This window comes from Podarcis pityusensis (assembly GCF_964106645.2).
Source record: "Podarcis pityusensis genome assembly, chromosome: 7".
NCBI classification, from domain to species: domain Eukaryota; kingdom Metazoa; phylum Chordata; class Lepidosauria; order Squamata; family Lacertidae; genus Podarcis; species Podarcis pityusensis.
This window is the reverse complement of record NC_138031.1, coordinates 72,687,765-72,704,053: the sequence shown is the minus strand read 5'-3', so window position 1 is coordinate 72,704,053 and position 16,289 is coordinate 72,687,765. Positions and strand designations below refer to the sequence as shown.

The 16,289-nt window shown below is 42.0% G+C and overlaps 1 long non-coding RNA gene across 6 annotated transcripts in view; it reads left to right on the top strand.

Annotated features, from left to right (window-relative positions):
- Nucleotides 1-1,572: 1,572 nt before the first annotated feature.
- The window catches only part of LOC308482102, a 193,971-nt gene continuing 179,254 nt past the window's right edge, over nucleotides 1,573-16,289 (top strand). For 5 of the 6 annotated variants that reach the window (XR_013989011.1, XR_013989013.1, XR_013989014.1 and 2 more), the window contains exons 1-2: nucleotides 1,589-1,645; nucleotides 11,593-11,691. This is a non-coding gene — a long non-coding RNA (uncharacterized lncRNA). Of the gene's footprint in view, nucleotides 1,646-2,205; nucleotides 2,287-11,592; nucleotides 11,692-16,289 lie in introns of all 6 variants that reach the window. The other variant, XR_013989012.1, reaches the window with a different exon arrangement.

The window sequence follows — 16,289 nt, the reverse complement described above, 5'->3', positions numbered from 1 at the left end:
CATGTTTAGATACTGTAAACGATTCTTTTTTTTACAAAAAAAATGTTTTAAATAGAAAAAACCCTCACAAAAATATCTATTTTTGAGAGGTTCCGAATAGCAGGAGGTTCCAAACCCCTTCATTTACATAAGCACCCAGGTTTGTAATCAGTATCAGGCTATAGAATTTTCCTCTTCTTCTATCAGTTTCATTAATGTTGTGTGTGCATAAAAGTCACATCTCTGAAGTAAAGCTGTAACCATTTTTTGCTATGTGAAATCCAAGGATCACAACACTTTAGCCTGACAGCTTGAAGCGTATATATGTTTGAGGCCATATCATAGATCATCTTCCATTAGTTTGGAGTGAGTGGGCAGGGCAATAGAACAAGACAGAAGGAAAGATTAATTAAAGCCATGCTTTGTAATTAAACTACCCACAGACTATTCTAGAAAGCAGACACAACTGAATTAAATCATATTATTAATGCAATTTTAGAGACAAAGTGATGGAAAGTTGCTTACGGAATGCCAGCGAAGCTTGTCTTTTTGATTACTTTTGAACTGAGATGTTTTTAAATGCTTTTCAAGATGTATAGGATAGGGTGGGTACAATGCAGCCCATTTTTCCCTTACTGTATTGTTTTTCTGTGGTTTTATGTTCTTGTTACAGTCCCTTCCATGGTGTTCCACAGAGCCCATCACGTTCTCTGTTTTACTCCCAACTTTCTGAACTGTCATAATGAATTTTTCTCTCACTGGATCTTCACTTTTTCCAGGTTGTATGAGAAGGGGATATCAATCTAATTGCAATGCAGAATTACCAAAAAGGTCAACCTGTTCCATTATCCTTTTGGCATGTAATTTATAAACCTCATTTTTTATGAAACAGACAATAAAATGAATGAAAATAACTTTACTACTTCTGCAAGGTATTAGTGCAATCCGCTCAATCCTGGGATAGCTTTATCCAGGTCTTTCACACTGATAAATTCCACAGCAGACATGAAGGCAGACGTTAACCTGGGGAGAGGAACCTCATGCCTGAGGAGCCAAATTCAGCCTTCTAGTCTGACCCCTGGCTCACTCCTCCTCCTTCATAAAAATGTATACCACCCTATACCCATAGATCAGTTGAGGGATCTGGGTATGTTTAGCCCAGGAAAGAGGAGATCAAGAGAGTCATCTTCACCTACCTAAAGGGCTATCACATGGAAGATGGAGCAAGCTTGATTTCCCCTGCACTGGAGGGTAAGACCCAAACCAATGGATTCAAATTACAAGAAAGAAGATTCAGACTAAACATCAGGAAAAACTTTCTGACAGTAAGAGCAGTTAGACAGTGGAATGGACTCCCCTGGAAGGTGGTGGACTCTCCTTTCTTGGAGGTTTCTGAGTAGCGGTTGGATGGCTGTCTGTCATGGATGCTTTAGTTGAGATTCCTGCATTACAGGGGCTTGGCCTAGATGACCCTAGGCCTTCCCTTCCAGCTCTGTAATTCTATGATTCAAATGTAGTTGGCATGGAGATAGCCTGAGGTGAATATAAACATCACATTCTGATGGCATGAATGATGTCACAAACTGGACAAACTGCAAGACTTGGCAAAGTGAGAGTCAACAGTAGGACTGAGTCTGGACACTGTGAAGGCCAGTCTCCAAGACAGGTAATGATAAGTATTGGTTTATAGGAGCTGTGAAAAGTTTATACTTTCTTGTAAAGGTCTTTTCTGACTAGATGTCAACAGTTTTCTAATGGACCATATGACTTCCTCTGCATTTTGGACAGCTTATGTATAAGATTGAGACCTATCATATTGTGACTTTTCCACTATGGTATTGTGAAAGCAGCCAATACTTTTTCTGGTGTGGTTCGCACCCACCATCTCAGTACATAATATTCAGTATAGAAAGGTTGCCAACATTGGGGTAATGTTGGTTTTGGTATGTTATTATATTGGGAGGAAAGTTAAAGAAATAGGTGGAGTTGAACACATGAGGATGGTTGAACCTTTCCACAGGTGTTGATAAATAGATTTATTACATTTCTTGAGTAGCCAAGCTGTTACCTACTTACAGAGGGTTACTGGTCAATATAGTTGGCATGGAGACATGGAGAGTGCAAACATGACAGTCTGATGTCATGCATGATGTCACAAACAGGATAAGATTCAAGTCTTCACAAAGTGAGAGACAGTTAACAGTAAGGCCAGGGCTTTTTTTTCAGCCAGAACTCACCAGAACTCAGTTCCGGCACCTCTCAAGTGGGTGCCATTGCCATTATAAGAGAACAAGGGAGAAGTTCATGGTGAGTCCCAGCACCTCGTTTTTTAGAAAAATAAGTAAGGCTGTGCCTGGATTCAGGATAATTCAGATTGAGTTGCCAACTCTGTATGTTGAATCTTCTGTATGTGTGCCAATCAGAGATGATTCACAGAATCATTGCCTGAATCTGGTTTTGACATTTTCCTAGTGGACCCAAATGGCTCATATGCCTTTGTACAGAATCATACTGAGATCATTCTAAGCTGCGTACCTTTATCTCCAGAAATATCCATGTTGCCTGTAAATGGTGTGTCAGAAAGAGACCTGATACGCCAAGGGCAACATTGCAATTTGTATCTGCTTACCTCAAATTCTTACCAGTTATGCATACCCGTGCAAGATGCCTAGATAATGCAATATGCCATTATCTCCTGCATAATCTGGTCATCCCAGGTGCATCCTGATTTAACCTTCTTGGAGCCCTGACAGAAAAGCTGAGACACAGCCACCACTAGAAGTCACATCAGCATGTTTTGCATGTTCAGACCCAGAGACCTCCCCCCTAAATAAACACACATTTGACTCAAATTTTAGTTTTGGGTTTTTGGCAGAATTTAGGCCACAACTTTATTGATTACAGAAAGTGAGTGGTTGCATAGGCTCTGGTTTGACTAGCTCCCTGCACCCTTGCAGGTAGCGCTGACCCAGAGCTCTATCATAGGTCAGCCAAGGGTGAACACCTGAGGTAGGTGGAAAGCCTGGGAACAGACTATGTTCACTCCCCAGATGCTCCCCTGGACTCAGGCATGGGCACAACCCCCTCTTGGGGGTTGACCAAACCAAGTTGAGAGTCCCTGGATTCCTTTAATGGAATACCCTTCACATAGGGATAGCGAGACAGTTCTCCCATCTCTAACACCTGAACCAGTGCCTATCCGCAACCTTACAAGTTGTGATGATTTGCTATGCGGCAGGTGAAACCCAAAGGGCAACAGCCAATCAGCCAAGTGGGGAAAATTCCTTCCGGTTCCCTGTCCCAATGACAGACGACACACGACGGCATAGCAAGGTCAAGCACAAAATGCTCTAAATATAGGGAGAGGTGGGTAGGTGTTCCGAAGCACGAGCCAAAAGCGGAAGCTCTGGGCCATGTGCATAGGTATATATACATCCCTTGGTCTGTTAGACAGCTCCCCATTGACCAGATTAAACCCAGCAATGAGGGACCTACCAATCGGGTGTTGTAGTTGTCCAATATACCCAACCACAACCAGGAGGTCAGTCTCCAGGTCTTACTGCAACACATGCCCTCTTTTGGGGAGGACACGCTTTAGCATAATTACTAGCGGGTGTGAGGTGCCTTGGGCTTAGAAGCTCTATGTGCCCCTCCAGGGCTCCCTATCTGGCTCTTGCCATTTTTCCCAGGCCACAACCCCTCTTCCCAGACCACACTCTTCCCAAGCCCTGGCATGCACTCTCCTTGAGTGTTTCTGCCAAATTCAAATGTGTCCTTGAACTCTGATTCCCTTGATGAAGGATAGAGAGGGGCATGTGTTTGTGGAACCTAGCCTACTGCACCAAGGTCAAAATTGCTTTGGTGGTCTTAGGCCTTCTCAGTGATTCTAGAGCTTACACTCCACCTCATATTTGATGGTTCTTCTGTGCAATGCAAGGCAACCAATTCTTAATGCCTGGAAGGAAATTTTCCAACTTTCTGGAACAGATTGGAGGTCAGGATGAGGCTCTCAAGGAAGAGAGGGTCACTGAAAATTGCTGCCCTCCTTGTCCTTCTTATGAATTCCCTTTTGTCAGTGGACAGTCACCACTGGATATCGACACAGAATTTATTTCACTGATAGCCAGGTGCTTCGAGTTTGTGTTTTTTCCAAGGCCTCTTTCAGTATTAATTTGAATCTGCCCTCCTGCAGTTTTTGCAATTCCGGTGTGGGGGGGATCACATCATGTGCTACCCACGACTTCATGGTACGAGTGAACTTCTGAGACATTCTATGCTAGGAAAAGAAATCTTAAGAGTTGTTCTTCACATCATTCAAACCACCATTCAAATAGCCATTCTCATACATCGGGGTGGGGAACCTTTTTAGCGTGACGGCTGTGTTCTTGTCTGGAAAACTTTCCAGTGCTGGGTGGGGCTGGAGGCAAAAGTAGCCAGAGCAAATTTTTACTTATGTTCAGTGATCTACTTTCTACACATACACAAACACACCCCTTTCCTCCATACAGACAAACAAGAAGCATTATGAGAATTGACAAACACATTTCAGCTGGGGCATAAGCCAATGGAGGGGGGGCGGGCAGCTGCCCCCCATCAAGTAAATAAATAAAAATACTTAACAAAAGTAGAAATAATCAGAATATTTGAAATTGAAATGCTCACATTTGAAGGCAGCCCTGTTTAGGGAAGTTTTTAATGTTGATGTTTTATCGTGTTGTTAATATGTTGGGAGCTCCGAGTAGCTGGGGAGGCCCGGCCAGATGGGCAGGGTATAATAATATTTTTTTATTTTTTATTTTTAATTTATATTTTTATTTTAGCACAAAGAGTATTAAAAGAGCTGAACGTAGCAGACCCAGTAAAAGAAGCAGAACTCTCTTACCCTACCACAAAAAAGGCTCTGCTCATCTCTCTTACTCAGCTATTCACCACTTGTACCCTGGAGCAGTCATTCAGTACCTTGCAGAGAGTTAAGACCTGGCTAATGTCGACAATGACAGGAGCATCTCAATGGGCTATGCTTACTGAGTGTGCACAGGAAAACTGCATTGGGAGAAAATGGAGAAATTTAACTGCTGAAAAGGTTTTTAGCAAATCCAAGAAAACTTGTTTTAGTTTAGATTTAAAATAAAATGAGAAAAGGTGTGTCCTTTGTATTTTGCAAAATATGCTCATTAACCATAGGGGAGGCGGGTGGCACTGTGGGTTAAACCACAGAACCTAGGGCTTTGCCTATCAGAAGGTCGGCGGTTTGAATCCCCACGATGGGGTGAGCTCCCATTGCTCAGTCCCAGTTCCTGCCAACCTAGCAGTTCGAAAGCATGTCAAAGTGCAAGTAGATAAATAGGCATCGTTCCGGCAGGAAGGTAAACGGTGTTTCCGTACGCTGCTCTGGTTTGCCAGAAGCGGCTTAGTCATGCTGGCCACATGACCCGGAAGCTGTTCGCTGGCTCCCTCAGCCAATAAAGTGAGATGAGCGCCGCAACCTCAGAGTCATCCACGACTGAAGCTAATGGTCAGGTGTCCTGTTATGTATTAAGATTAAGTTGCAGTTCTCACTCAGGGCCACCAGTATGTAAATGAAGGATTGAAAACTGTCCCTCCTGATTGGTTAGCTAGTTGTGAGTTGTTACTGTTTCAAGTTACTTAGTATTATATAAAGCAGCCAGCTAGGCTGCAGTCAGTGTGATTCCAGGAGCAGTTCTAACTGCTGCAATAAAGAGCTGTGAATCCAACAGAGCTGTGTCCTTCGTCCATCCTTTTCCACTATTCAACAGGTCCCTTTACGTTTACCTTTACTCGTTAACCACACGAAAGGTACTCCCTGGTGTTATTATTTTTAACTCTCAAGTTTTCAAATGTCTGAAGGTTTTGACAGATTTATTCTGAGCACTTGGGGTCAAAAGAAAGTAATTTAAAACAATTGTCATTGAGACATTTCATTCCGAGCCTGCTTGACGGAGCCAGACACGATGATGGCAGGTGGGTGTCCTCAATCCTGGCTATGCCCATGGGCAAAAACACTCCAGGAAAGTGTGAAGCAGAGCAAGTAAGGTGTGGGACTTGGGAATAGGGGTGTGTGATATGGAAAGTGTCCTGAGGACCAGGCAGAGCAGATGGGAGGTTACAGTTGGTCTCTGGGCCTGAGGTTCCCTACCCCACCATACATTCTTAAAACTGGGGAGTCGTGCTATTGAATATAAGCACCAATTCTTCAAGAAGGTAACACACTACATTTGTATATGTGCCAACAAACACATATACATCAGCGTTCTCATATACACAACAATGTAGGTTTGTGGGTATACGGAACTGAGTAGGAAGCTAAGAAGCTTTCTCCGGTAACTCTGAGAACATGTCTTGTTAGTCTTCTTGATACCCATAATGTAAATCCAACAGTTCCCTCACCCTGCTTTTCTGGCCAAGCAGCAACCCCTGAGAACATGTTCTGTACGTCCACCATCATATAAAACAGCCACACACAATAACAATCCAATTGTTTTTCCTCTGAGGAGCCCTTAGGCAAGGCTATGTATCCCACAGTTTGCTTCAGTCTTCTGTTTGCTTTCAGTATGGTTCTGTTTCTAAGTACCCTCTTTGTTCCTGTCCTCTTGTTTTGATCTCCGTGTCCATTTCCCCACCACCTTCGGTTGTGCTGGAATTCAACTTTGACTTCAACATTTTTGTTTCCAGAAAATAGAGTTGGCCCTTGCCTTGGGGGTGTCATAAAAAGACAGCAAATTTTTAGCTGTTTGATTCATATTTGTGTTTTTTGTCCCAAGAAGAGATACTTGTGGGTAGGGCTTTTTTGTTTCAACTGGAACTCATTGGAACTAAGTTCTAGCACCTTTCAGGTGGCCACCATTGACATTATAAGAGAAAGCGTGTTCTCCTTCATGGAGAGCACATGTTGCGGTGGGAGCTGACAAGACACTCCAGAGTTGTGGGGCGGGCTAGTTGATCATTTGCCACTGTTGTGATTGGGCTTCCCTTGTTGTTGGGAAGAAGTTAATGTTGCCATTTTCTGATTGACAGCCAGAAATGTTAAAACTCCCTGCACAAAGCGTAGAGCTTGATCTTTTTGCTCCGTGCATTGGAGTGCCTGTCCCTCCCTCCCTATATTTAGGGTTGTTTGCATTGACCTTGCTATGCCTGTCATGGGGTCGTCTGCTCTTGGGGCAGGGGCCTGGTAGGAATTTTGTCCATCTGGCTGATTGGCTGAGGCCATTTGGTTTTTGCCTACTGCATAGCAAATCGTCGCAACTTGTAAGGTTGCGGTTAGGCATTGATTTATGGTTTGGTTGGTTGAGGGGCATGGATTGGCTGTGCCTGCCCCTCTAATGCTGCTGCTGCAAGGGATTCCATTAAAGGAATACAGGGGTTCACCATTGCTTTTGTCTGAACCCTGTCAAGGGGCTAGGGCCACGCAACAGTCCCTGGTTGCATTTGGGGAGGGCTGAGGGCAGGTTCCCTGCTCTGTCGCTACCCCCAAATGTATTCCCCTTTTCTGACTTTCGCAGGCTTGTGAAATGTCAGTCTGTCCCCCACTGGGGGGGCAGATAGTCACAACCAATGCCTAAGCAACCACTCACATTTTTGTATTCAATAAAGCTGTGGCCAAAAAATTATGCCAAAAACCTTAAACAAAATTATGTGTGATGTGTGAGTTATTTGGGGTGGCTTGGGGACCTTGACACGCAACAAGGGAGGCGTTCATGGTGAGTTTTGACACCTCTTTTTCTAGAAAAATAGCACTGCTTGGAATCTCCATCTCAGTTACCAAAAAGATTGGTTAGCAGCCTTGTGTACAAAACAACTTGACTTCGTATGTTTGTGTGTCCTCTGCACCCAATAGAGGCTGATCTATCAGGGCAAATGAGGCAACTGCTTTTCCAGCCTCAGTTTGCCCTCAGTCAGACCCCACTTGCTCATCTTCTTACTTACAACCAATCCAGGGTATGGCACTGCCTGCCAGATTCCTCTTCCTCCATCTCAGTGTTGCCCTTGTAGAATTTAGCAGGGAAGAGGATAGGAACAAAATCAGAATTAGTTGGTTCTGCCTGTCATTGGCTCTGGCTTCACCTACCTTCGGCACTCATGCTTTCCGCCCTGCTAGCAGTGTTTGAAACTCACACATATAAGTTAGGCGCCAAATGGCTCCTTAAACCAGGGTTGCAGGCAGCCAAATGCATTATAATCTGTATATAAATCCAGGATCAGTGCATGAGGTCAGATTGTTTTAAAATGCAACCTGCACAATTTCCTTCTCCATTCCTAATCTTTACAATAAGAAATGTGGTTTTATTCAAATCCACCTAGATGTAACAGAGGACACTTTGGCACACCGTAGCTTGGAAAGCCATTGAATTATTGTAGGATAAATCTTGCCCCTGACTTTTGCCACTGCAAAGTTTCATTTTAGAAAGGAAGCTAATCAAAACAGTGTTTCAGAGAATCCTTTTCAATTCATTTGAAGCCTAATCTTGACTAATGTACATCATGCTTCTTCCACTCTGTTTTTTTTTCCTTTTTCTTTTCCAAAATAACTCCTTAGAGAGTTCTGGTTTTTGCATTAGAATCCTGAAAGCCAGCAGATCCATGCTGCTATCAATTTTCAGTCAGGTAATTGTAATTGTAATCTTCAAATGAAAAAGACAGTACTCTGGGCCTTATCGTCTTGGCAGTTGCTCCTTCCTTGCTATAAACTGGCATATCCAGTGTAGGATAGGGACGACCTGAAATAACCTTTCCTTTGTGCCACCTTGTTCAGAGTAAGCAATATGGACAATTTTGGAGGTGGGGAGCGAGGTGGGGATCTGACTTTCAGCACAGCTCTTCCAAGACACAGCTATCAGCTGCCATTTTATTTTCCATAATCCCCTTTGAAAGCCTACCTCATAGCATCGTTCCCAAGGAATTTATGGGAAATAAATATGACCATTCTACCATTGCCATCACAAAACGGAGAGATGTGCAGGTCGTTCTGAAACATCTCTTTCAGCCTGGGCTTGACGATTGACTCCTTCAACAACACAATACTATATCTCTACAAACTTAATGACCCCAGCCTTTCTCTCAATTGATCTGATCATAAAATGGGTGCTCTGTTTCATTTCTTTTGCTGCTATCTCTTATTTATTAAAAAGAAAGAAAAACAAGGTAGGCTGGATCTTTCTTCCACTATCTTCAATAGCTGTTTCATTGTAAACTTCATTGAGATTGGGTTTTGGCCCTATGCAATTCTTTACATCTCTCCCCTCTCTTTCCTATCACTATTTTTAGAACCCAGTTCTGTGGTGGATAGGTTTTCAAGGCAGCATGTAATGTTGTTTAGCTTTGGAATGCAGTATCATTTCATGTATACTTAGTCCACACCTACACACACTTGAAAAGAGTAAGTAGAGAGCATGCCTTATCGAAAGCTTACTAATGAGGTCTTTTGATACAATACTCCAGATGTTCACATTTTGAAGTGGTTCAAAGAACTCATTAAGTCACACCAATTAGCAGAAAAATACAGCAAATGTGAGATAACTGAATGAAATAAACTGAATGTTTCCCCCCTATATTAAGGATTGCTAGACATCCCCCCCCCCCCCCCCCGTTTACTAGCCCATCTGCAAGAAGAAGAAAAAGTAAATGGAAAATGTGAGCCCAGCAGTTGCAGCTTTCTTCAATAGGAGATAATTAAGGCTGCAATTCTACAAAGGCTTACCTGTAGTAAGTCCCATTGGATTGCTGTATCTAATAGGGCCTATGCTCAAGACACATAATTATACACCTAACCTTGAATCACTATGTTGATGAATTCCGTTGGACTTACATGGTTACTGCTGCTGACACCCCAGGTTATTACTGCCCAAGCTGCTGCTGCTCAGAATCTGTTGTGTAGAAAACATGCTGGCTGCTGATGTCCAATATCTATTCCCCCTCCCCCCCCCCCCCAGTTTTTCTCCTTTCCCACATCTCTCTGCTTTAAGAGGCAAATGTACTGTGCTGTGTTGCAGACACAGCTGATGATGAGCTACAATGATGCTTCACTGCTTGGCCTACTGCCCTTCCTAAATCTCTGACCGAACCCTTTACTTTTTTGATCGCCAGATTGACAACATGCTTAAATATTTTGTATAAAATAGAAACATAACACAGCTAAACATTATTTTGATTGCCGTCTATTGACTGATGCCAGTTTTGTACCCTTGCCCAGATTGCACCCATATTGAGTGCTGCTGTTTGCTCCAAGTCAATCACACGGCTGTATTTCTGTTCCAGTTAGGGACATGGAAAAGCAATTTGCAATAGTCCTCTGTTTGGAAAATTAACAGAGACTCTTGCATTTCTTTTTCCTTGGATGCCTGGATTTATTTATTTTTAAGGAAACAGAATGTGCTGGATCCAGACTTAGAATAAATCAAGACAGTTTTTGCAGATTCCTCCTCCTCTGTGCAGCCCCCTTTGTCCCCAAAAGAGTGATTCTGGAGTACTAGGAGAGGACTGGCAAAGTGAGACTCGGTGAAGATTCTTCTAGCAGGGAGATTTTCTGGCCCCCAATCTCTTCAGCAAAGGGAGTGAGTCCTTCTGTTTGAGGTGGGGCAAGTCCCCATCCAGATCCCATTGTAATCATCTACTTTCTGAACAGGGGTCATTGACGGTGTGGAGGTGGGTTAATATAAAGAGTTACAGAATTCAAAATGTTCACGTATTTAACTTGGGGGAGAGCCATAGCTCAGTGGTATGAAGAAGGTCCTGCGTTCAGTCTTCAGCTTCTCCACATAAGATTGGGAGAGAAACCCTCTCTGAAACCCTGGACAGCTGCTACCAGTCAGTGTAGACAACACCCAGGGAGATGTGTGAAGGGTCTAACTTAGACTAAGGCAGCTAGGTCCTCCCAATAAGTTGCCATGGAGAAGAGTTGGCATCACCGGAGCATTTAACTAATTCATTAACCCAGTTAGCTGCAAACCCTAATATACAGTTGCATGCATCTACATATAAACAGGTCTCCTGACTTAATTTTGCTGTGAAACATTGGAGGAGCATGCATTCTTGAATGAAATCCTGAAATGAAGCATTCATACAAAGGATGACAAAACACACAGGATATTCACCTTCAAGCAAGCAAATAATATGGAGTCACACATAGCAGTCATTCCATCAGGCTATAGCAGAGTGGGAGACATGACTACAATGTCCTTTCATGAGCTCAGCTGAGAGACCAGGAACTTTTGGCTCCTTCTTTGCATGAATTTCCCTGCCATTGCAGTTGGCCATTACAATAACTCTGTACTAAAACAAGGGGTGAAATTTGTTTGGTTTTTTTCCTCCTCCTCCCCCCTCCTGATCACTTTACCTTTTGTACTGTGCTTTTTAAATTCTAAGCCTTTAGGTTGGGGCTGTCTTGTTAATAATGTTAACAGAATGCCCTGGGAGGACTTATTATTTTATTTTTATTTTGTTGAAGAGTGGGGCAAAAAATGCTTCAGCTAGCCAAATAAATTCATCTGCCTTCTACAGCACAGTTTCATTTTGTCATAAAGCACCACAAAAATAACACACATTCCGTTTCCTGTTTCTCTACAAAAGGGACAAATAATTCAGTTTCGTTTCTTTCAGTGGCTGCTATGGCATTACGATCTACCTGAAGTGGCTGGGTTAGGTCAAGAGTCTCAAAAGTAACAACAGCTTTGGAAAACTCTATTGCACATGAAAAAGGTATTGAGATGGCTAGAGAATCTCTGCTAGCTGAGGGTAGGCGAACAATGTTTTTAGCAGCATACAGCTCCTCTCATCTCACACTTGTAAGCTACGATGGTCTTGTGGAATCTCACAGCTATAGCTCCATCAAGAAAGTAGGTTTTTCTATTTGTGTATGGTTTGAAGTGCTGAAACACACACAAAAGCATGACTGACACCCAGATCTGGGACTCACTGACATTGTTTCCTTCATATTTTCTACAAAGAATGCTTGCTTCTCATCTATTTTCATATCTTGACAGTTCCTAGAAAGGGTTCTGCTACTAAAAATATTCTGGTATCTTTACTCGGGGAAGGGAATGTCAGTTTGCATTTCTTAGTACAGAAAGTATTGATCTGATGTGTAGAGATCTTTCCAATTCTAATTAATTCAAGAGGGTTCTGGAAGCTTCTCTGTGTGAAAGAAACAAGCAGAAGGTTTGTGATGTTTGGGTTATTCCTTCTGAGAAGCTGAGTACAGCAGGTTTAAACTCGTTTGGTTTGGTTTCTCATTTTTCCACATCTGTTCGCATTTCCCCCCCTTTTAAATCTTCATGGAAATTTACCAACATTATAGTGTGCATTTCTACTAATAGACACATCCAGTATAGTTTAATATACACATTTATTGCAAAAATACCCCTAATACTCATTTTCTTATGCTATTTTCAGGAATATATAAAATAATCATCATCTTCATCCTGTCTTTATTTCTCAGTTCATAGAGCATGAGACTCTTGATCTCATTCATGACCATTTAATAGTTTAATGGCGAATTTTTGACAAAATAGAGAGGTAATGTTATCATCATCATCATCATCATCATCATCATAAAAGATGCTGGAGGAAATGATTTACAATAGGACCCACAAAGCAGAGGAGGGAACAGTAGTTGTAAGATGGACACGTGACTGTAAAATTTTAATTTGAAAAACCAAATAAATAAATTAAAAAGATAATAATAATCTCAGGTTCATCAGTTCAAGCCCCACGTTGGGCAAAAGATTCCTGCATTGCTGGGGGTTGGACCAGATGACTCCTGTGGTCTCCTCCAATTCTATAATTCTGATTCCCAAGTAATCCACTGGAATTAATGGGCCCGTTAGACACATCCATTTATTTCTGTGTGTCTATTCTGTATCAGACTAGCATTGAATACAACCTGCTACTGAGATTTGGAAAAAAACACACAGGCCTTTTCTGCTGTGGTTCCCTGCTTGTGGAATGCTCTCCTCAGGGAGGCCTGCCTGCCAACATCATTTACTTATCCTTAGGCAACATGAAAAAACATTGATTTTTCCACAGGCATTTGGCTTTTAGTTATCTGTGGCCTCCTTGAGTGGGAGGGACTTTTTAATCCAGCTTTTTAAAGATAGAATTGTCTTTTAGAATTTTATTTGTTTTCTTTCATGTCGGTTTTATGTAAGTGTTTGTTTGTTTGTTTATACATGATAAGTCACTTTGAGTTACCCAGGTAAAGGAGCGACCCGTAAATCTAATAATAAATAAATAAGATCCAGCGCAGAAATTGGTGTAGGTCCATATAGCATTGTATAGTCAAAGTAGCCTTTGCTGGTCAACAGAATAAGTCTGTGCCTTGGAGTAGAGGACTAAGCTTGTTCTTCCTGGCATCCTGGTAATTCTGTGCTTTGCTGCTAGAATAATCTGGTACATGGCCCAAAGGCGAATATAACTTGAATGCTTGTATGAAAAGGAGGGCCTTGGAGATGCATTGATGGGGTTAGATTAAAGGTAAGCATTTTCAGTTTCAGAACTTGGCAAGATTTGGTTACGCTGGCAACCACACTGTAGGGACAAAGTGTAAATTATGCTTGAGAGTTCATCAGATTTTCAAACCTATCATGGTCATAAAGGCAGGAATCCCCACGACGGGGTTAGCTCCTGTCAACATAGCAGTTTGAAAGCATGCCAGTGCAAGTTGATAAATAATTACCGCTATGGTGGGAAGGTAAATGGCATTTCTGTGCGCTCTGGCTTCCGTCACGGTGTCCCGTTGTGCCAGAAATGGTTTAGTCATGCTGGCCACATGTCCCACATGTCTGCGGACAAACGCCGGCTCCCTCGGCCTGAAAGCGAGATGAGCGCCACACCCCATAGTCGCCTTAGACTGGACTTAACCGTCCAGGGGTCCTTTACCTTTTTACCTTTTAAAAGCAGGAGACTCAAGAGGTTTTCTTTCCCTAGAAAAATTGGGAAGATGAGAGTCTTGATTCTGATCTTTATCTTGAATGACAGGTTACCCTGTCTTACAATTTGCATGCAGCAATGCATGAAGAGTGTTTTGTAGTGCTAGATTAGTTTTTCTTTTTAACGGCTCATTTTAAAGGGTGTTCATTGTGTCATTGTGTAAGGGTGTTCAGCTACGGTGTTCTGATCAAGACAATAACATGGAAATCACCCGGAGAGGAATTTTCACAGGATCTACTCTCATCATACAGAAGCACCATAGGGCTTTGGAGCAAAGGGTCTCAGACCTTCTTTGACTTTGCCCACACCTCTTATTTCCAGCTTGTGATCACTGATTCTCTTTGGAAAGAGACCTTTGATTTGTTCATTTCTATTTTTGAAATTCTACTAGTGGAATATATGTGCATTCCATTTTGAAGTTTCAGTATTAGTCCTTCTTTAGGAAAAAAGGTAGGATACTGTTTAGTTTCAACCTAGATTGTTCATTCACATTACTGTATTGGCTCAAATATAAGCTACACACACCCCAATTCTGACCATGAAAAGTTAAAGTGCTGCTTAAATTCTCTACCTTACAAAAATTGGCTTTTATGATATCGCTGCTGAAACAGATATACGGTAAAACTGAACAAGTGTGAATGCCTGCAGAATTTTAAGGGAGTGACTTATATTCGGGTATTGTCTTTTGTTCTCTCCCCCCCCCCCCAATTTTAAAGGTGCAGTTTATATTTGGGTGCAGCTTATATTCAGGCCAATAAGGTATTGGGGGGGTAGTTATATAGTGGCGAATGAGAGTCATCATAATTTGTGGAAGTACTATTTTATTGAGAGAACAGAACCTTTTAAAATTCAGTTTCTCTTTTTTTGCAGCTTCAGAAACAAAATAAAACCACAGTTCTGCATATTGTTACTGTGTGTGTAAAATGTTATGGACTATGATGGAATCATGATTGTGTAGGGTTAATGTTTGGTGTAAGGGGCCATTTAGGTTCATTTAGGAGTGAGTTAATCTTGATAACCCCCCTCTCTGGACCCAGATGATGGTTTGGTTGCTACACAACTGCTATGGCTCCATGGGCTCTTCCACCCACCTGCAGTCCTATGGTTTCATTTGTGTCTGGGTCCAATTTGCTGAATCAGTTGGCATCATCCTTTCTTCCTCTTTTTCTGGAGTTGGCACCAGACTGGGGAAGGGTGATCAAGAGAATGATTGAACAGTAGACATTGTGCTTTTTCCTTTCTTGCTGCATAGTGGTATTCGGAGTTGAGGTTTTTATGTTCATTTATTGCCATGTACAGGTAGACTTATTGAGACAATTGCTTTAGGGCTGTAGTAATCCCTCTCTCTCTCTCTCTCTCTCTCTCTCTCTCTCACACACACACACACACACACGGAGGGGGGTGTTCCCCCAGTTTCTTTGTTTTCAGAAGATAAGGAGTACTTCTCAACACATTTATAACAATACATATTTGGAATCAACATCAGGCATGAATTACCTCTGTGCTGGGTGTCTTCTCATATATATCTAAATGTATATCTATCTCTGGGTGGATTTACATGGGGGGGGGGACCACACGCTATAAATCTGAAATTAGATTGTTATAACAGAAGAAGAAAAAACCCTATGGAAATTCATGTAGAAAAACTTTCTGCTCTCTGGTGCCATCTGGTGTTGTATATTCATAACACATTCAAATTGCTGTTTCTGAGTCCTCTATCTATCTATCTCTCTATATATACCTATCTACCTACCTATCTGCCTGGTTTGTTTTATTAGAGAGGACAGCTTTTGTTTGTTTTCTGCTCCAAATAAAATTATAGGATCAAACCAGAAATAAACTCCAGTTTCTTCCCACCTTTTAAAGGGGAAAGGAGTCCCTTTGAACATAAGAAGAGATGTGCTAAATCAGACCAAAGATCCATCTAGTTCATTCTCTTTCCCATAGTGATGCATACAGAAAGCCAATACACAGAGGTTTAAGCTGCTGCTGCTTTATCCCACAGGCTATTCTGAGGTAGTCTGTCTCTCAATCTGGAGGTCCCATATAAGATTTTTATGCATTTAATTCTTCTTGTTTAAAAAGAAGTGTGCTTGTTTATCTGCACTTAATAATATAGAGGAGAGCCCATAGATCTGTAAGAGAGCATGTTTCACATACAGATGTCTAGAAGTTAAATTCTCAGATTCCCTGGAAGTAAGGCTGATTAAAAAAAACAACTACTATGGATTTGAGACCTTGGACAGTGAGTTGTAGACTAGAGAGTTGTAGACTAGAAAGAGTCCAGTTCTTACAGGATTAAGGCAGCAGCTATACTGCATTGCTTAAATTCCTAACAACTTTGCAACTTAGCTCAACCTACTGCGCCC